The sequence below is a fragment of the Gossypium raimondii genome, chromosome 9, assembly GCF_025698545.1.
Source record: "Gossypium raimondii isolate GPD5lz chromosome 9, ASM2569854v1, whole genome shotgun sequence".
NCBI classification, from domain to species: Eukaryota; Viridiplantae; Streptophyta; class Magnoliopsida; order Malvales; family Malvaceae; genus Gossypium; species Gossypium raimondii.
In genome coordinates, this window is record NC_068573.1 from 26,212,722 (window position 1) to 26,235,787 (window position 23,066).

The 23,066-nt window shown below is 35.6% G+C and overlaps 3 non-coding genes across 3 annotated transcripts; 1 reads left to right on the forward strand and 2 right to left on the reverse strand.

The window, feature by feature from the left end:
• Positions 1-1,304: 1,304 nt before the first annotated feature.
• On the reverse strand, positions 1,305-1,411 carry LOC128032950 (small nucleolar RNA R71). Its single transcript, XR_008189289.1, has one exon. It is a non-coding gene; the product is annotated as a small nucleolar RNA R71 (small nucleolar RNA).
• Positions 1,412-7,137: 5,726 nt separating this feature from the next.
• Positions 7,138-7,244, reverse strand: LOC128032920 (small nucleolar RNA R71). The gene has a single exon (XR_008189261.1). It is a non-coding gene; the product is annotated as a small nucleolar RNA R71 (small nucleolar RNA).
• A 12,755-nt stretch (positions 7,245-19,999) lies between these two features.
• On the forward strand, positions 20,000-20,106 carry LOC128032979 (small nucleolar RNA R71). Its single transcript, XR_008189316.1, has one exon. It is a non-coding gene; the product is annotated as a small nucleolar RNA R71 (small nucleolar RNA).
• Positions 20,107-23,066: the final 2,960 nt, after the last annotated feature.

A 23,066-nucleotide genomic window follows, 5' to 3' on the forward strand; every position in this document is an offset into this window, starting at 1 on the left:
TAAATGCATGCATGCAAGATCTATACATAGATGATTGTATGGTATGTTGTTAGATCTGATTTAATTCTAAAAATATTAAATAAATTGGAATATTATCGGTTGATATAGGGGAGTATTTAAAAGAATAATTGCAGCACTTTAAACGTAGAAGTTGTTATCTGTAAAGGGAAAGGAAGAATAGTTTGGATTTAATTCTTGAGTTTTGTAGACATACAAAAACTCAGAATGATAGCTTAATGTCTGGCTCTCGAAAGAAGCAGACTACAGTAGTAAATCCCTGAGCAATAGAATTGTCAAGATTTTGCCATGGCACTATTATTTTATAGAAATAAAACTTGAGTAATTCCAACCTTTATATTTAATAGTACAAATCCTCACCATTTATTCTTTAAGAATTGCCACATCATTTCAATTGCCCTAGCATTTTTTAATTCATAATTGACTTTATTAATCCATTTATTAATTCCCATCATGAATTTTTCTTATGTTTCTTTTGCATAGTTTAATTAGTCAGATTCATAGTAATAGCATAACCATTTTTTTTATAAATTTCGATCCCTGTGGAGATGATACTCACTCATCACTTTATAACTTGATTCAACGTGTATACTTGGACAATCACATTACACATTCACACGCAACAAGTTTTTGGTGTCATTGCCGGGGATCTATAATATTGGTGCAAATTTGGTGTGTTATTACCTTTTTAATTTTGTTAGTTTCGCTTAATTAATTTTTTTGATTTTTATTAGTGCATGAGTAGAGATATTTCTGTACTTGAAGAGTATTCTTTTGATCTTGAAATTTAGAGAACCATGAGAAGAAGGAGAAAAAAATTACAAGAAATGGAACGAATTAGAAATTTTCCGGTTAAAGAAGAGCCATTACATCAAAATGGAAGGGATGTTGATATTCCTCGAATAATAGATGACAGAGGCAGACCCATCAGAGAACATGTAGTGCCGATCTTGGATTATCTAAATCCAGGAATTGTCAGGCTGCATATTCGAGCCTAAAATTTTGAGTTAAAGCCGGAGATGTTTCAAATGTTAGAAACTGTAAGGCAATTTACTGGATTGCATATTGAAGATCCAAGGTTGCACATAAGACTCTTTTTAGAAGTTTACGATTCATTTAGGCAGTAGGTTGTTCCTGAAGATGCCCTGAAACTGAAGTTATTCCCTTATTCATTGTGAGATCGTGCCAGAGCATGGTTAAATGCATTGCCGTTAGGTATGGTGGCATCTTGGAATGAACTTTGTTAGAGGTTTTTACTAAGATATAATCCTCCAAACATGAATACAAAATTAAGAAATGATATTATGTCCTTTCGATAACTTGAGGATGAAACATTATATGAAGCATGAGAGCTATTCAAGAAGTTAATTAAAAAATGCCCAATGCATGGTTTTCAACATTGGACGCAAATGGAAATACTTTATAATGGATTGAATGCACTTACAAGGATGGTGGTTGACACATCTGCCAATGGGACTTTACTCAATAAATCATATAATGAGGCATATGAAATTCTGGAGAATATAGCAAATAATGATTATCAATACCCGACTACAAGTGTAGGGACTGGTAGAAGAGTTCCAGGAGCAATGGAACATAAGAAGATTGAGTTAGCATGTGTTTACTGCAAAGAAGATCATGTTTTTGATGAATGCCCATTGAACCCAGCCTCAGTTTATTATATGGGAAATTTTAATTGCAACAACAACAAACCGTATTCCAACACATATAATCTGGGGTGGAAGCAACATCCCAATTTCAATTGGAGTAATCAAGGGGTGGTAAATTCAGGCAATACTATTCGACAGATTGTTACGAGTGCACCACCTAGTTACAATCAGCCCATGCAACGACAAAATGCTTAGCAAAATTCCGCTTCGAGTTCTTCACCTATGGAAGCTCTATTTAAGGAATTCATTTCCAAGAATGATACTATCATTCGAAGTCAAGCTGCATCTTTAAGAGCTTCAGAAGATCAAGTGGGGCAAACTGCAAAAGCATTAAGCTCAAGACCGCAAGGAGCACTGTCGAGTGATACACAAAATTTACGATCTCAAGGGAAGGAACTATGCAAAGCCATTACACTCAGAAGTGATACGCACTTACCAGGAGTTGTTAATGACACCACTATTAAAGAAGATAGTTTGCATTTCACAAATAAGAAGAATTCAGAACCAGTAGTAGAGCAGGCTATAAAAGAAATGGGCAACAAGAAAAATGTTGAAGTAGATTCATCTTGTATTGCCAATAAAAATTCTGCAGGAAAAAAAATTCAACAAATGGAAGTAAGGCCATCACTACCATTTCCTCAGTGTTTCCAAAAATCTAATCAAGATTTCCAATTGAAGAAATTCTTGGTTGTCTTGAAGCAATTACATATTAACATACCGTTGGTGGAAGCATTAGAACAAATGCCCAACTATGTGAAATTTATGAAAGATATTTTATCAAATAACAGAATGTTAGGGAGTTTGAAACTATTTCTCTCATTAAAGGGTACATAACAATGCTGAGAAACAAATTGCCACCAAAACTGAAGGATCCAGGGAGTTTTACTATACCTTGCTTTTTTTGAAATCATGATGTAGGCAAAGCATTATGCGAATTAGGTGCAAGTATAAATCTAATGCCTATGTCTATTTTCAGGAAGCTAGGAATAGGGAAGGTGAGACCTATAACTGTCACATTATAATTAGCTGATCATTCATAAGCACATCCAGAAGGCATAACCGAAGATGTGTTGGTAAGAGTTGACAAATTTATTTTTTTAGTAGATGTTATTATTCTGGAATGTGATGATGATAAAGAGGTGCCAATCATATTTGGGAGACCTTTTCTAGCAACTGCTAGAACATTAATTGATGTACAAAAATGTGAATTAACAATAAGAGTTAATGATCAGCAGATAACCTTCAAATTTTTTGATGCTATGAAGTGTGCAGATACAGATGAAGAATGTCACGCTGTTGAGATTATTGACACAATAGTTCAGGAAGAATTTACAGAATTTTGTCACAATAATTCTAATGATGATGCAAACTCATTTGAGTTAATTGAAGCATAAATGATTGAAGAGCTTGGTGGACTTATGGAAGTTAAGCAAATTGAGAATGGATCAAGGAGAAGTTTCGAATCATTAAATTTATTGAGCAATTCTTTTAAACCTCCTTGACCATCCATAGAAGATCCTTTTACGTTAGAATTGAAGCCTTTGCCAGTACATCTAAAGTATGCTTACTTGGGAGATAACAACACATTGCTAGTAGTTATCTCTGCGGTATTGACATCAGATCAAGAGGCTCAATTCTTGAAAATTTTAAAAAAAATCTGAGAAGGCATTGAGGTGGATGATTGTGAATATCAAAGGAATCAGTCCAGAAATCTAGCATGCACAAGATATTACTGGAGGCTTGCCATGAAAAATCTATCGAGCAGCAGAGAAGACTAAATCCTATTATGAAGGAAGTTCTCAAAAAAGAGATTATCAAATGGCGGGATGCTGTAATTATATACCCATTTTTTTATAGTTCTTGGGTGAGCCCCGTTCAATGTGTACTTAAAAAAGAAGGTGTCACTGTGGTAAGAAATGATAATAACGACCAAATTCTTACTCGTATTGTCATGGGATGGAGGGTTTGTTGTAAACGGAAAAATATATAGGATTTTTCCTATGTAATTAATTACCTTTTTACTTAAATCAGTTGTTAAAACTAAGTAATTGTTTAATAAATTAATGAAATATGTGACAATATGAAATTAGGACATAGAAATTAGTAAAATATGATTTTATGCTTTATTATATAGTTTTCATGCAATAAATGGCTTATTTTATATTAATTTGAATATATTATATTTTTAAGACATAAAGTGGGTCATGCATGATTAAATTAAAGAATAAAATATAAAATTATATTTAATAATTCATTTTCAACTATTTAATTAATAATTTAGGTTTTTAATTAATTAATTAAATTGGATAAATTTTATTCTTTGTTCCTCTAACTTGTTGATTTATTCTGGTCAGGTCTGTTAGCTTTGTTGGATTACAAAACTGTCTGAATTGGAAACCAAGTCAACCCCAAAATTTGGCTACACATGGCTGTCTATAAACCACTCTTTCGTTTAATTACACAAGGTCCTTAAAGAGTTGAAGAAATTAGAGATTTACCTAAAGATTTACACTTGACCGAGTCTCAGTCCTGAGTTGTTGTGGCACTCAAATTGAACAAAAATAAATGAAAAATCAGCTCAACTTGCTCAATTTATGGCCGGCCACCCATGGAAGATGCTTCAAAAGATGAAAACTCCTATTTTAGCAAACTATCCCCGTCTCCTCACCTATAAATAAGATCCGTTCATTCCTTCATTCATCATCCCTCAAGCATCATTCTCTCTTTTCTACAAATTCTCTTAGCCTTTTCCATTCCCACGCCTAGCATCATCTCTTCATAGAGATTTTAACAATTAAGCCTATTAAAGAACCCTTAGTCGACCACCTTGGAGAGCCATCAGCAAAGGAGCAAAGCAAAGGAACGAAGGAGCCTCATCAGTCAGATTCTTGGGTAACAACCACTCTGAATTGGGTTTAATCTTCCTTTTCTTTAATTTAATATAAAGATGTTTGTAGAAACATAAAAATTTATGTGTTTTTACATGCCTTTTTTAACTTAAAATCATGCTATTTCGATTAAATTCTTGTCAAAAAATAATTAAATATTATAAAATAATTAAATTATGTTAAAAATATGAACATGATGAATTTTAACTAATTTTATAGTAAATTTTGATTAATTTTGACTATTTTCGACAGATTCACACAAAGGGCAAAAATTGGCTCAACAGACAATGCTCGAAGAACAAAACTGAGAAGCAATTTGAAGCATCGAGGCAAATTTATTTCCAGCCTAAGATGGTCCAAAAATGTGTGTTACTTCATAATATAATTAATTTTAATTTATTCCCAATTTAATTTGGCTAAATAAATTATTATTAATTAATTATGGAAAAAAGGGTTCAGTTGAACAACATTGGTTGAACCGAATCTAGTGAACCGAATGAGCCACCAATTGGGCTGCCCAGAACTGTTCATATGCTGACCCAAATTAGCATTTTAGCTGAGTAAATAAGCTTGCAAAGAAATCCTTGAAGAACTTTCAACCTTGCATTCAAACCCCTCCAAAAAATGTGGCTTTATGGATTTGCCCCAGGCTAGTTTTAGCAAAGTTAAATCTCTCAACTTTTCCATGTGTGTGGCCAGCCAAGGGGGGTCTCTTTGGCTGATGAAATTTTCTATTTTTAGCAGCCACAATAAGCTATAAAAGCCACCCCTTTCTGATCATTCAACTCATCCCTCACACTCTCATTCTCTCTTCTCCTCTCTCACTTTCTCTCAACTTTTCCTTCCCATTTTCCCTTTTGTTCAAGTGACGATTTCTTCTCTTGGGAAAGAGGTCATCATCAGCCATTGTTGAGCAGTAATTAAAGTTTGCATAAGCCACCTTGATAGCTGAGGACAATGGAGAACGAAGAACGGAGAAATCAGTCAAGCCACGGAAAAACACCAGATTTGCTTCTTATACCCTATCTCTTTAAATTTCGTTGTTGTTTTGAAAAACATGTTTATGAATATTTATGCTATTGAAATGGTTATTTTAATCAATCTATCTTGAATTTAATCTGTGTTGGTTTGATTATATTTTGCCTGCTTTAATTATTGAAATTGTGTTTGTGCTGTTATAGGCCTTGGTAAGATATTTGATTAAATAAAATCATGCCTAAGTTATTCTTGCAATATTAATTGTTAGAGAACTAATAAATTAATTATTAATTCATATTGAAATTGTAATTAGTCGACACAATATTTAATCAGTGCATGTTTATTCTTCTAAGGCAGCTGAAGTTAATTTAGCATTGTATTTGGCGATACATATGCCTTGCATAACTTGCAAGATTATTGTGATTAAACTGTTTCAAGGTAGAAATACTCTGTTACCTCACTTGATCTTTTATATGCTTGTGAAGATTAATTAATCGCTTGGATTGATATTGAAAAATGCTCAAGAGATGGATTAATTGAATAAGTATGTATGAGCAGTAGTTAGCAAATTACCGAGTTGCCATGAATTTGTTCGTAGCAGTATAAACATAAGTTTAATAATTCTAAGTTAAAGGAATGTAATTAATCCAACACAATTATATTATCTTGATTAACCCTTATTTGAAATCGTGCATTAGAAGCTTTTTATTTTAAATTTTTTTTACTTAGTATTTAACCCTTAGTTTTTAATCATCTTTAAACCAAAATATTTTTCATCACCAAAGTATTTTAACATTAGTTTCATAAATATTCTTTTTACAGTCCCTGTGGCTACGATAACTCGACATTTTCTTGTCACTTTATTACTTGTTACGATTGTGTACACTTGTACATTTTCGTCGTTCTAAGTATTTGGCATCGTTGCCGGGGACCGTTTTAAAAAAAGCCATTATTTGTGAATCTATTTTTTACATTTTGGTTTATTTTTTTCCTGTTTAAATCTTTACTTAACCTTTCTGTGATTTTTTCAGGTGTTTATGAGTATTGACTAGATTATCAACTTACTCCCTGTGGACCCTGAAATAGAGCGAACGTTTCGACAGCGAAGAAGACAAGCGGACCAGAGAAGGACCGAAGAGATAAAATTTGAGAATATGAATCAAGAAAATGGAGCAAACCTTGCTTAAAATCCTATCCTTATTGTTGATGATAGGGATAGAGCTTTATGACAGTATGCCATGCCAGTATTTAACGATATTAATCTAGGTATTAGGAGACCCGAAATTGAGGCACAACTATTCGAGCTGAAGCCAGTCATGTTCCAGATGCTTCAGACTGTGGGCCAATTCAGTGGAATGCCTACTGAAGATCCTCATCTTCACTTAAGACTATTTATGGAAGTGAGCGATTCTTTCAAGTTAGCCAGAGTATCCGAAGATGCATTACGACTGAAGTTGTTCCCATATTCGCTAAGGGACAGACCTCTTGCCTGGTTGAACTCAATGCCACCGAACTCTATTTCTACATGGCAAGAGTTAGCCGAGAGATTCCTCATGAAGTATTTCCCGCCGAGCAAGAATGCCAAGTTGAGGAATGAGATCACTACCTTCCAACGAATGGATGATGAGTCCCTGTATGAGGCATGGGAAAGGTACAAAAAGTTATTATGAAAGTTCCCTCATCATGGAATCCCACATTGCATTCAACTTGAGACATTCTATAATGGTCTCGACACTCACACGAGGATGGTACTGGACGCCTCTGCTAATGGTGCTCTCCTTTCTAAGTCTTATAATGAGACTTACGAAATTATTGAGAGGATTGCCAGCAATAATTATCAATGGCTAACCAATCGAGCAGTGTCAGGGAGACGAGTCGCTGGAATACATGAAGTGGACACTCTTACTTCACTCGTATCTCAGGTATCTTCAATAACTTCAATGCTTAAGAATCTTACCACTAATGGGTCTAACGGTTTTGCAGCCCAACCACCTAACCAATTTGAGAATATAGACTGTGTGTATTGTGGGGAAGGACATTTGTTTGAAGAATGTCCATCGAACCCCGAATCCGTATATTACATGGGTAACCAAAACCAAAACTGAGGGAGCCAAGGAGTGCAATCCAACTTTTATAACTCATCGTGGCGAAATCACCCGAATTTTTCTTGGAGTAACCAAGGGGCTGGAACCAATAACACTTAAGCCCAACCTAGACCAACTCAGCCACCTAGTTTCCCCCAAGAAGTTCAAAAACCAACCTAAGCGGAACCATCCAATAGCTTAGAGAATCTACTGAAAGCATACATGGCGAAAAACGACGCCACTCTAAGGAATTTGGAGAATCAAGTGGGCCAGAGTGCTACTGAACTCAGGAACCGACCACAAGGTGCTCTACCTAGTGCCACGAAGAATCTGAGAAATCTAGGGAAGGAACATTGTAAAGTGTTGACATTGAGGAGCAGAGAGACAATAGAGCCCAACACTTTCGAAGTTGAAAAGGAGCCAGCTAACACTCAAGATTTAGAAAAAGTTCAACCAAGTGTTGAAATTCCAGTTTCACCAGAACCAAAATCTGCTAAACCCGACAAAGTAACCTCAGGACTAGCTAATTTTGATCAACTAACAACGTCGTTAGATGCAAAATTGTCGCCAAAGATGAATCAATTAGAATCAGTCCTAGTAATGAAACCACCACCACCCTACCCTTAAAAACTTCAAAAACAGAAGCAGGAGATTCAATTCAAGAAGTTCCTTGACGTACTCAAGCAACTTCACATCAACATCCCGTTGGTTGAAGCGCTTGAGCAAATGCCGAACTACGTCAAGTTCATGAAAGATATATTATCTAAGAAATGAAGACTTGGAGAATTTGAGACGGTAGCTCTGACGAAGGAATGTAGTGCATATCTTCAAGATGAACTACCCCCAAAATTGAAGGATCCTGGATGTTTTACCATACCGTGCAACATTGGAGCAACATATTATGGTAAGGCATTATGTGACTTAGGTGCAAGTATCAACTTGATACCTATGTCAATATTTAGGAAGTTGGGGATATGAGAAGTTGACGCCCTCACTTCATTATCAGCTCAAGTATCGTCTATTTTCTCTATGATAATACAGTTAACCACTAATAGTACTAATAATTCTGCAGCTCAGCGACCAAGTCCGTTTGAAGTAGTTTCTTGTGTGTACTGTAGGAAGGTCATTCTTTTGAGAATTGTCCATCATATCCCAAGTTAGCTTACTATATGGGGAACCAATATCAAAATAATAGTGGACAAGGACCCCGGTCCAACTTCTACAATCCTTCATGGTGTAATCATCCTAACTTTTCTCGGAGCAACCAAGGAAATGGACTGAACAACAACTTATTGTAGCAAAGACCCAACCAATCTCAAGGGTTTAATCCGCAAGCTCTAAAACCACCTCAAGCTGAGGCATCAAACTGTTTGGAGAACTTGTTGAAAGCGTACATGGTAAAGAGTGACGCTTTGATCCAAAACCAAGTAGCAACACTAAAAATTTGGAACACTAAATGGGTCAGTTAGCTACGGAGCTACGTAATAGACTGCAAGGAACCTTGCCGAGCGATACTGAGAATCCAAGAAATTTAGGAAATAACATATCAAGGCAGTGGCATTGTGAAGTGGTAAAATTCTAGAACCCCAATTGATTGATGTCGAAGATAAGCCTATTGAGAAGAATCAACTAGCTGTTGAAGTTCCTACACCAAAGGAATCAGAATCTACAAAGTCTGACAGGTAAACCCTGACTTAGTGAATTCAGATATTTTAACATATTCTTTGGATGCAAATTTACCTACTCAGAAAAGTTTTTCAGTTCAATCAAAATTTCCATCACCTCCATATGTGCAAAGATTGCAGCAAAACAAGAAGAAATAGGAGATGCAATTCAAAAAGTTTTTGGATGTTCTGAAGTAGTTATGTGATGTTATGTGATGTTTATGAAGGATATACTGTCCAAGAAGAAATGACTGAGTGAGTATGAGACTGTTGCCTTGACAAAGGAGTGCAGTGCGTTCCTGTAGAACAAACTGCCACCGAAATTGAAAGACCCAGGAAGCTTTACTATACCCTATAACATTGGTGAATCTTATTGTGGTAAAGCTTTGTGTGACTTAAGAGTGAGTATCAACTTGATGCCTAAGTTTATTTTCAAGATGTTAAGGATAGGTGAAGTAAGACCTACAACTGTGATGCTTCACCTAGCAGATCGATCTTCTGCATATCCCAAAGGAAAGTTTGAGGATGTTTTGGTAAGAGTCGATAAATTTATTTTTTCCTTTTGATTTCATTGTCTTAGATTTTGAAGCAGACAAAGAAGTACAGATCATCCTTGGAAGACCTTTCTTAGCCACGGGAAAAACGTTAACTGATGTGTAGAAAGGAGAACTCACCATGCGAGTTCAAAATGATTAGGTAACCTTTAACATTCTTAGAGCGATGAAATTTCCCAATCCGGCAGAGGAGTGTTCAGTTATGGAAGAGATAGAAACCTTGGTTTCTATGGAAAGTAATTTTGAAGAAGATCCATTGGAGAAAGCCTTAGATCTTGACCCTTTGGAGGATGAAGAAGGTGAAGAAAACATGGCTTTGATGGAAGCCAATCTAGGAAATTTTATTCAATCCACACGGTTTGAATCGTTGGAATTGGAAATTAGAGAATTTGTGCAACCCAAGTTGTCAATTAAAGAACCACCTAAACTCGAACTAAAGGTACTTCCTTCTCATTTGAAATATGTTTATTTAGGTGATTGATCTACTTTGTCTGTGATTCTTTCAGGGGAACTGACGAAAGATCAAGAGGAGCAACTAATTGTTGTTCTAAAAAAATTGAAGAAAGCAATTGGTTGGACCATAGCTAATATTCGAGGTATAAGCCCTTCTTTTTGCATGCATAAAATCATTTTAGAAGAAGGTCAAAGAGCTCGAATTGATGGGCAAAGAAGGCTCAATAATATTATGAAAGAAGTTGTGAGAAAAGAAGAGATCAAATGGTTAGATGCAGGAATCATCTATCCTATTTCAGATAGTTCATGGGTAAGTCCGGTGCAGTGTGTGCTGAAGAAAGGTGGAATCACGGTTCTTGAAAATGAGCGTAAATAGTTAATTCCAACAAGAACTGTTACCGGTTGGAGAATCTGTATTGATTATAGAAAGTTGAACAAAGCCACTCGGAAGGAACATTTTTCATTACCTTTTATGGATCAGATGTTAGATTGACTGGCAGGTAATGAATTCTATTATTGTTTAGATGGTTATTCGGGATATAACCAAATAGTTGTAGCCCCAGAGGACCAACATAAAACAACCTTTACTTGTCCATACAGTACGTTTGCTTTTAGGCGAATGCCTTTTGGTTTATGCAATGCACCTGCAACTTTTCAACGATGCATGATGGCAATATTTACTGATATGGTTGAAAATTTTGTTGAGGTTTTCATGGATGATTTTGCTGTTTTTGGTAACACTTATGATATCTGTTTGAGTAATTTGGCTAAGGTACTAAAGAGATACGAAGAGAGCAATCTTGTCCTTAATTCAGAAAAATGCCATTTCATGGTTAAGGAGGGGATTGTCTTAGGTCATAAGATCTCAAAAAAAGGAATTAAAGTCGATAAAGCAAAGGTGGACGTAATTGAAAGATTACCGTCCCTAATGAATGTGAAAGGAGTCAGAAGTTTCTTAGGTCATACCGATTTTTATTGAAGGTTTATCAAAGATTTCTCAAAAATTTCAAAATTTTTGTGTTTGTTGATAGAGAAAGTTACAGTGTTTGATTTCAACAAAGCATGTTTGGAAGCTTTAGAAGAACTAAAGAAACGGTTAATCTCAGCCCCAATAATCGTTACACTTGATTGGAACTCATCTTTTGAGTTGATGTGCGATGCAAGTGACTATGCCATTGGAGCTATGATGGGTGAATGAAGAAATAAAATGTTTCACCCTATTTACTATACAAGTAGAACTTTAACGGGAGCCCAACGCAATTATACGGTAATCGAAAAGGAACACTTCGCTATAGCTTTTGCTTTTGACGAATTCCGCTCATATCTTATAGGTACCAAAGTTACAGTATTTACTGACCATGCGGCCATTAAATACTTGCACATGAAGAAAGATGCAAAACCAAGGCTAATTCGTTGGATACTTTTACTCCAAGAATTTGACCTTGAGATCCATGACAGAAAAGGTGTCGAAAATCAAATAGTTAATCATCTATCGAGGTTAGAGTAAGATGAGGTAACTCAGTCATATGTGCCTATCAACAAGAATTTCCCAGATGAACACTTTTTTGAGCTAAATTGAATTTATGAAATACCCTAGTTTGATGATTTTGCCAATTATCTTGCATGTGGAAAAATTCCTCGAGAAATGACATACCACCAAAGGAAAAAATTACTTCAAGATAGTCGGCATTATCTTTGGGAAGATCCATTTTTGTTTAAACAATGTGCAAATAATATAATCTGAAAGTGTGCAGCTGAAAGCGAGATAGCTGAGATCTTGTGTCATTGCCATTCATCTCCAAGTGGGGGACACTTTGGTGGTTCACGTACTGCAGAAAAGATTTTGCAAGCAGGTTTCTTTTGGCCTACACTATTTAAAGATACTTATGCTTATGTGAAGAACTATGATAAATACCAAAGGACTGGAAATATATCAAGGAGGAATGAGATGCCCTTGACGAACGTTTTGGAGATTGAATTGTTCGACGTATGGGGCATTGACTTCGTAGGCCCATTTCCTTCTTCGTATGTGAACAAATACATCTTAGTTGTTGTGGACTATGTATCCAAGTGGGTTGAAGCTGAAGCATACCTACAAATGATGCTAAGGTAGTCATGCAATTCCTACATAAGCATGTGTTTGCATGATTTGGGATACCAAGAGCTATTATTAGTGATGGAGGTTCTCACTTTGTGAAAAAATGGCTTAATTGGTTGCTTGAAAAATATGATGTGAAGCACAAGATTGCTACTGTCTATCACCCCCAGTCTAATGGGCAAGTTGAAAGAGTGAATCGCGAAATCAAAGGAATCCTTGAAAAGGTAGTACGTCCTAACAGAAAAGATTGATCTCAAAGGCTCGATGATGTGTTATGGGCCTATCGAACAACATTTAAGACTCCATTAGGAATGACTCTTTATCGATTAGTCTTTGGAAAGGCATGTCATTTGCCATTAGAGTTGGAGAATAAAGCTCATTGGGCTTTGAAGCAGTTGAACTTTGATCTTAAGCAAGCCGGAGAGAGAAGAATGTTACAACTTGATAAGTTGGAAGAGTTAAGGTTTTTTTCCTATGAGAATGCCAAAATGTGTAAAGAAAGATCAAAGAGATGACATGATACTCATATACAACCTCGCGAGTTTAAAGAAGGTTAGAAGGTTTTGTTGTTTAATTCAAGGTTGACGTTATTTCCTGGGAAGCTTAAATCCCGATGGAAAGGACCTTATACCATCTACCGAGTTTATCCTTATGCAACTATTGACTTATACAACAATTACAGAGGTACATTTAAAGTTAATGGTTAACGTCTCAAACACTACTAGGATGGTGAAGTTGAGCGAATTGAATCCTCGCTCAAATTAGCAGACCCTTAATTTTTCATGAACTTATTTTGTAAATAAATAAATAATTAATTAGAACTTATTTTCTTAACTTATTACATTTAATTAATTCAGTCTAAGGAAATTGGAACTTAAGTGGGACCGCTGTGACCCCTCCAACCTTTCTTGGGAATTAATTTAATGTAATTTTTTAAGAAGAATTTTTCTAATTAAGACATAAAAATTTTAAATTTCATTTGTTCTATTTAAATTTTAAATTTTTATGTTAATAAAGAGAGTCAAATTTTTCCCAAGTACTAATTGGTTTTTTTAGTAGGATACAGTCTGAGTTTGAGGCCCAAAACATCAAAAAGGAGGGAAAAATCCATGCCTTACCGTCACACCCATTGCTTGCCGCCCAAGTAACCCTAGTGTAGATAAATTTTTGCTACATTTTTCCCTAATTTTTCCCTATATAAACCCTTCTCCATTCTACTAATTTTCATATCTCTGAAAGTAATTTGCTTACACCCTAAAAATTCCTAAATCTTCTTTTTGTACCATCAACCTCAAATCCCGAAAGAAACCCTAGTTCTCTTCTCTTTATGTCAAAATTCCCTATTGCTGCCATAAAGAGATTGCTGAAGCACCACCATTGCTGTTGCATGTCGTCGTCACCGCCACACCATCCTTACTGTCGTAAGATTTTTACCGTAGCAAGTTCTACCTACTTTGCCGATTTCTCTTTTCTCTTTTGTGCAAAAACTTTGCTGAATTTTTGGGAAAAGGTACCATGTCTCGTAAAAGAACCAAATCTTCAAAGACTACTCCTGGAAACCCAATTTTGATCGATGAAGAAGTGAAAGAAATATTTGATACAATCTTCAAGCATCAACCTATGATGCCGGAAAAAGGTTTTGACTTGAAGAGTAATGATTTGATGGTTGTCCCTATATCGATTCGAAAGAAAATCAATGCTCTCAAGTGGGAACAACTTTTTGATACTCGTTCACTTCCCGATGATGAAATAGTTCGAGAATTCTATACTAGTTTGACTACGCAAGATGCTATTGAAGTAATCGTTCGAAAGAAAAAGGTACCTCTTACTTCTAAGTCCATCAATGATTTGTTTAATTTACCTGATGTTGAAGTAAATGAGTACTACCCTATGATGAACAATATCAATTGGGATTTTCTTCAACAATTACTTGTTGTTGTGACAAATTCGAGATCCCAATGGATTATAAGAAAGTATGAGACTCGTTCTTGTCGAAGAGAATACTTAAAACCAGTAGCAATGGTATGGTTTTATTTCGTTCGCTACAGTTTTATGCCTATCTCACATAGTTCCACCATCTGAATGGAATGAATGCTTTTGTTATATGCAATTTTGACAGAAAAGTCCATTAATGTTAGGAAAATTATCCTCAAGGAGATTCACAATTGTGCTAAAAAGAAGGCAGGAAGTGTTTATTTCCAATCATTAATCACTTCACTTTGCTTAAAAGCTCATGTTAAAACACAAGCAAATCTGAAGGGGCGATATGTTCAAGGATGGATTACAAATTATGATCTTGAAAGATTAGTAGAGTCGGTGCATGAACTGAATCAAGGCGAGCAAGAAAAGCCAACGGAGCCAGATACAGAGGAGTCAATAGATGGAACTGAAACTGAAGCTAATTCAGTCACAAACACTGAAGAGGAAGAATCTAATAAGGAACCAGACATTCTTGAACCAAGGGTTGAGCCAGAAAAAGAACCAGTCAAGCTAAGTGTTGAACCTGAATATACAACTCCTATGCCGACTTCTGCAAGTACTTCAAGGAAATTGCAGTTGTCAATTTTGATGGATATGTGCAAGTTCATGCACAGTCAACAGCAAACTTACTGGAAATATGCAAAAAATAGAGATGACTCAATTCGAAATAATTTTAAGAATATCTTTAATACTTTTGTTTCTAAGTTCCCAGATGCTATCTTTGAGACATGGACGGAAGATACTGACGATGCAAGCGGAGATGGAGCTAAAGAAGACAAGGGGGATAAGTAAGAAAAATAAAAGGAGGAACCTTGTCCTGTTATTTATTTAATTATTTTTAGGTCTTTAGGAATTTATTTCTTTCGTAATTAGGATTTAATTTCTACAGAATAAAACATAGCAAGCATGAACAAACTTAACACTTCTTTAGAAAAAATAAGACTAAGTGATGTGGTAATGGGAATGAACATGTCTAGGATTGGGTTATTAGGGAAGACTTGGTATTTAAGTAGTCTTAATGACTCACCTCTTTTCCTTTACAACCCTACCTGGTGTTCAGTTTTCATTCATTATTTTGTTCTTGCAATGAAAACGTTGCTTCTTTTTAAAGGGGGTAAGGCAAATAAATTGCTCAAACTTTTAAAATTTTTTTTGAAGTATGCTTCAATTATTTCTTTCATAAGTATGTTTTAATAAATGAATGTTTAGAGATTTTTTTTTGTTACTGAGATAGTTTGTATGCAAGTATGAATGATGATTTTATCTAAGTGAAAGTATGTTATCATGAAGAATGAAATGCTTGTATGATCTTAGCTTCAGTAATGTTTGCCATGAAAACTTAGTTTCTTTTGAGATTAGACATGCATGAAGGTTTATATCTTTAAAATTAACTTAGTAACTTTCTTGAGGTGAAATCTTAGGGGACATAAAAATCTAAAATGATATAGGCACTATTTCTTTGGACCGTTTGAGCCTTTTCAAGCCAAACCTATGATATTAGACCCTTGAAACTGTAATTTTGAGCTAAAAGGCCTGTTTTTGCAATGAAACTACATTATAAGCCAGTTACCATCTTTTTAAAATTATCCTAATTTTGTGCACCTATCTTAACTAAAGTTGTCTTGGGAATCAACATTTGAGGAAATTTTTGTAAAGATGTATGTGCTCATGCATAAAAAAAAAGTGAAGAAAAGTTCACTTAGTCTCCAAAAAGGAAAATGTATGAGCTTGAGTTCAATATAAGTTTGGGGGTGTTCCAAAGGTTCACTTAAAGAAAAATGTTATATTACGAGAAAACCAAGAGAAAGTTAAAGGTTAAAATTTTTAAAACTGAAATGTCCCATCTCTTAAAATCCCTACCTTTAACTGAGCCTCATTACAACCTTATAAAACACCTATTTATTTGATGATTATGTCACCTACATTAGTGGAGAGGAAGTCCTAAGTTCAACATATGATGATCCTAAATAAGCCTTGTGATTGTTTGCTTGATTGATAGGAAATTATGTTGAATAAAGAATGTTATCTATGGTTGTGACATACATGCAAACTATGATTCATGTTGGCATATTTTGAAGCTTAGTATAATCTTAAGGAATGTTTGCATATAAATTACTTGTTAATAATGAAGATCGATAAGCATGAAGTTATTAATGCATGATTATGGGACAAAGATTGATGCTACTTACATAATTAGAAATTTTGCCTTAGCAAGACATTTAGGGTGTGTAAACGAAAATATATAGGATTTTTCCTACGTAATTCATCACCTTTTACTTAAATCCGTTGTTAAAACTAAGTAATTTTTAATAAATTAATGAAATATGTGAAAATATGAAATTAGGACATAAAAATTATTAAAATATGATTTTATGCTTTATATATAGTTTTCATGCAATAAATGGCTTCTTTTATATTAATTTGAATATATTATATTTTTTAAGACATAAAATGGGTCATGCATGATTAAATTAAATAATAAAATATAAAATTATATTTAATAATTCATTATAAAATATTTAATTAATAATTTGGGTTTTTAATTAATTAATTAAATTGGACAGGTCTGATAGCTTTGTTGGGTTACAAAACCGTCTAAATTGGAGACCAAGTCAATCCCGAAATTCGGTTGCACATGGCTGTCCATAAACCACTCTTTGGTTTAATTGCACAAGGTCCTTGAAGAGTTGAAGAAATTAGAGATTTACTTGAAGATTTGCACTTGACCAAGTCTCAGTCTTGAGTTGTTGTGGCACTTAAATTGACCAAAAATCAAGGAAAAATCAGCTCAACTTGCTCAATTTATGACCGGCCACCAATGGAAGATGCTTTAAAAAATGAAAACTCCTACTTTTAGCAAACTATCCCCTTCTCCTCACCTATAAATAAGACCCTTTCATTCATTCATTCATCATCCCTCAAGCATCCTTCAAGCATCATTCTCTCTTTTCTCCAAATTCTCTTAGTCTTTTCCATTCCCACGCCTAGCATCATCTCTTCATAGAGATTTTAGCAATTAAGCCTATTAAAGAACCCTTGGTCGGCCACCTTGGAGAGCCATCAGCAAAGGAGGAAAACAAAGGAACGAAGGAGCCTCATCAGTTAGAGTCTTGGGTGAAAGCCACTCTGAATTGGGTTTAATCTTCCTTTTCTTTAATTTAATATAAAGATGTTTGCTATGTGTTCTTTTTTCTTGTTTATAGCACTGTTAGCTTAATTTTATTTAGGCTAGGATGATTTCTTTGATTAAATAATATTTATTTGATTCATGCTTATAATGTTTGTGCCTTAATCGATCATGTTTTCAATTAAAATCAAGCCTGTATTTCGTTCATACGTGATTGAAATACACCTGAATTAGCTGAGTGATCCTGACCAGACGACGGCTAATGGACACATAATTGAAATGTGCATAGTCAATTTAGATTCTGACCCGATTAAATTGGAGGTTGCATAACAACTCTGACCAAGCTCTGTTATCTGCATAGTTTTTAGATTTGTATGATTAAATTGTTTCAAACCTGACACGTCGCTGTTACCTTACACGAATGCTAAAAAACCCTTAGTAAATAAGGATTAGTAAAATCCATATTTACTAAGTAAAGGATTCTGAAAGGACCTAATGTGGTTTCCAAACTCATGAAAGATCAAGTTGCCATAGAATGTTTCTCCGAATGTTATTAAGCATATTGATAATAAATTGAGTTTAATTAAAGTAATTGTCCTAGTTTATTTATGTTATAATTGTTGCAAATTGTGTTTAATTTTACTAAAATCTTTTTCATTCATACAATTGCATACTTAGGATAATTTGCATTCAGGGTCATTGCATTTAGTTTAATATATTTTAATCACCACTTCTCAACTATATTGTGTTTTTATTTACCAAATTGTTAATATAATTTCACAAATTAAGTGACTTAGCACAAATACATTCCCTGTGAAGACGATAACTCGATACTTACTTATTACTTGATAACGACTGTGTACACTTGCACAAACCTACTCGTTACATTCGTATGGACTATCGAAAACTCAAAAAAGCAACAATAAATTATACCATTTATCGAGAACTCATTTCAACAGTGCATGATGGCAATATTTTTGGACATGCTGGAAGAAAATTGTAGAAGTTTTTATGGATGATTTCTTAGTGTTTGGCGATACTTCTGAAGACTGTTTAAAAAATATTTAGCTAGTTCTTTGTTGATGTGAAGAAACCAACCTTGTTCTCAATTGGGAGAACTTCATGGTTTGTGAAGGCATTATTCTGGGACATAAAATTTCGCAGCGAGGGATTGTCGTCGACAAAGCAAAAATTGAGGTCATTGAGAAATTGCCACTACCCTTCATAGCTAAAGGTATTCGCAGTTTTCTTGGTCATTCACGATTCTATCGACAATTTATCAAATATTTCTCAAAAATATCCAAACCCCTACGGATATTATTAGAACATAACAGATCTTTTAATTTTGATGAGTGTTGCTTACAAGCATTTGAGGAACTGAAAATGTGACTAGTCACAGCACCAATTATCATAACACTATATTGGAGTTTACCTTTCGAACTTATGTATAATACTAGTGATTTTCCCGTAGGGACAGTACTTGGGCAATGAAAGGACAAGGTATTTCATGTTATCTACTATGCAAGTCATACATTGACAGATTCATAGCTAAATTATACCATCAGTGAGAAGGAGCTGCTAGGAACTTCTTGAATTGAATTTTTTGCTTCTACTTCTAAAATCTTTGAGGGTAGGGTGGTAGAGGTTTCTTTACTGGAACTGGTTGATTCATTTTTTGTGGCAATTCTGCATCTAATGGACTTATTAGTTGATCAGAATTAGCTGGTTCAGAAGTTACCTTGTCAAATTTTGCGGATTAAATTTCTGGTGAAACTAGAATTTCAACACTCGCTTGAACTTCCTCTGAGTCTTAAGCGTTAGCTGGCTCCTTCTCAACTTCGACGGAATTGGACTCTAAAGTCTTTCCGCTCCTCAATGTTAATGCTTTACAATGCTCCTTCCCTGGATTCCTCGGATTCTCCGTATCACTAGGTAAAGCACCTTGTGGTCGGTTTCTGAGTTCGGTTGCAAGCTGGCCCACTTGATTCTCCAAATTCCTTAGAGAGGCATTATTTTTCGCCATGTATGCCTACAATAGATTCTCTAGGCTATTGAATGGTTCAGCTTGGGTTGGTTTCTAAGCTTGTTGGGAAAAACTAGGTTGTTGGGTCGATCTAGGTTGGACATAATTGTTACTGGTTCCTGCCCCTTGGTTACTACAGGAAAAATTTGGGTGGTTTCGCCATGATAGGTTATCGAAATTGGATTGCAGCCCTTGCCTTCCTCGATTTTGGTTCTGGTTACCCATGTAATACATAGATTCTGGGTTCGATGGACATTCTTCGAACAAATGTCCTTCCCCACAATAAACACAGGCTACATTTTGAAATTGATTCAGTGGCTGTGCTACAAAACTATTGCACCCATTAGTAGTAAGATTTTTTAACATTTAGGATGTTGATGATACTTGAGATGCGAGTGAAGTCAGAGCATCTCCTTCATGTATTCCAGCGTCTGGTACATTTCCCATAATATGCAATGCGGGATTCTATGATGAGGGCACTTCCATAATAATTCTTTATACATTTCCCATGCCTCATACAATGACTCATCATCCATTTTTTGGAAAACAATGATCTCGTTCCTCAACTTATCATTCTTGCTGGGCAGGAAATACTTCATAAGGAATTTTTCTGCTAGCTCTTGCCATGTTGAAATTGTGTTTAGTGGTAATGAGTTCAACAAAAGTATGTCTGCTTTAGTGGTTAAGGGTCCTGAGAAGAGTTGGAAAAGTCCTGGGTTCAAACCTGGGCTTTAGCCAAAATTTTGGTTTTAAATGGATAAAACCTTGGATGCTTGGATGTAGGCCTTTTAAATTATTGTGTTAAAAAAATGTCATACGGAAGCATGTGGTCTAGTGGTTGTGGCGTCATTAAGGTTGCAAGAGAGCCTGGGTTCAAGTCTTGGCTCTTGCAATTTATTTTGGTTTTTCTTTTAATGGAACTTGGACTTTGGCCTTTAGACCTTTTAGTTAATTGAAGACAAAATATGACACAAAAGAGCTTGTGGCAAGGAGGCAATTGGCGTGTTAAGCTATTGACGGGGGCTTGGGTTTGAATCCCATTACAAGCAAAAAGGATATTTATTTTACTAGAATGAGGCGGCAGAAGTTTGAGGTAGTTTCGAACTCTGTTGGGTGAGAATTTGAATGGGTCTTAGAGGATATCAAAGAGGGATATTTGGAGAGATTTAAGGAGAGAATATTGGGATTTGGGGAGGTTGTTGTTGTGGAGATCGGCAAGGCTTTCAAGGTAGTCGTCGCTTTCTCTAACCTGCATTGCTTCCATTCCTAACTGGTGGTGGTCAAGGTTGATTGGCACATTGCCTGGGAACCAAGGGTGCGATGATCATTGATTTGCGAAATAAGAGTGTTTGGATCGAAGGGAATCTGCAAATCACATCAGGTGTGTAAACTACAAATACGGCGTTTGGGACCACACGAGCGTGCGATCACTCATGTAGAAAGTCAAACCTACAAATCATGGGCGATAGACTGTAGAGGCCTCTATGAGCATTTCCATGGGCTTAGGTCGTAATGGGCCATGTGGGCTCAATGGGCTTGTGGGCCCTACACGGATAAAATCCATGATTTGTGGCAAATACTGGACCAGGCTATCTAGTTCGCATAGTCGTGACTGAATTTGGCCTAATTGGGCTACACGAGCGTGTGGACCACTTGGGCTGAATATAGGCCTTGGGCCCATTTGCACTGTTTTGACCATTTAGGTTATCTATGTCGCTCGAGGTGACTGTAGGCCTTCAAAAAGGTTGAAAAATTACTGGGATACCCTCGAAGTGTAAAATTACCGAAATACCCTCGAAGGGTAAATGACCGTAACACCTCTGTAGGGTAAAATGACCGTAATGCCCCTGTATGGTAAAATGATCGTAATGCCCCTGTAGGGTAAAATGACTATTTTACTCCTCGGGGTTAAATGATTGATTTGCCTGTGATCTAAATGAAGGATTTGTCCGAGATGTAAATGACTGATTTGTTTGTGATATAAATGGTTGATTTGTCTGTGATTCGTATGACTGATTCCGTGCATGGCCTTCTGCATACACGACATACTGCATGGGGTGGGGATTCTGTTATGGAGGAAGTACTATACTGGTAGCTCTGCCACAATCACAGTTACTGGTGGCTTGACCACATATACAGTTACTAGCAGCTTTGCTACGATGTTATTGATGGCTTTGTGCCGATCATATTACCATTACTGATGGTTGTGTGCCGATCATATTACCATTACTGATGGATGTGTGCCGATCATATTACTACTACTGATGGCTTTGTGCCGATCATACTACTATTACTAATAGCTGTGTGTTGATATATTACTACTACTGATGGCTTTGTCCCAATCATATTACTGTACTTATGGCCTGTAGCCATTCTGTTTATAGCTTATAGCTATCCTGTTTACGGCTCTTAGCCATTCTGGTTACTGGCAGCTTTGCTGCGATATTGGTTAGTGCCGTAACCGGTGCTACATAAGTAGTGTAGGGATGGGTGGGTCGATTTAATCCCCACAAGATTGTAGGGTTGGACAGGAGACGGAGTGCAGGGTTGGTATGGGTATTTATGCATTGCATATATTGATTCTGATATTGAGATGGGCTTAGGCCCAGATATATGTGATATGTTCCATTTGATATGGGATCAGGCCCAACCGAGGTTGATGGGGGCTAAGGCCCAATCGTCATCGTTACCATATTGGGCTAAGACGCACACTGTACTATTATTGTTAAAGGGCTCAGGCCTAGACTGTGTTGTTTCTGTTTACTGACTATTTCTTTAAAAACAAGATTACACACTGAGTTTTCGTAAACTCACCCCATTTTTAACCTTTCAGGTAATCCCCAACGTTAGACGGTTCGGAGCTGCAAGGGACTCGGAGGTGGCCACACAACCGCATCAGCTTTCCTTTTTAGCTTTTGATTTATAAGTAACTGAATTGGGTATTTTTATGTAAAAAAGCCTCTTTAAAGTTATAAAATTTAAATTAGAGTTTTTATTTATTTAGTTTGATATAAACTGATAGTTGTAGAATAAGACGGGTTTTCAAAAAGTAACCGTTTTCAAAGACACCATGCTTTCGCAATAAATGTGATTTTGGAAAATTTATAATGTTTTGAATGTAATTAGTTTTTAATGATGCACGCTTGGAAATGAACAACCCATTTTGGAATCACCGTTTAATAACAAAATGATTAATTGATTTTTAAGGATTTCAACAAGAACAATTTTTACGCTAAACACCTCAATGTGACACCGCCAGATTCGGCCATAACTCCTAGGCCGAGTTTGGGGTGTTACAACAATATTTTGTTTGAAGAGGGTGATTAAAAACTAAGATTTTAAACTAAGTGAACTAAATAAATAAATCTCAAATGCATGATTTTAATCAATATGACATAATTGTGTTAGATTAATTACATTTCTTAACTTAGAATTATTAAACTCATGTTTATATTATTACGAATAAGTTCACGGTAGCTTGGTAATTTGCTAACTTATGAACATACTCACCTACCAAAATCCATTTATC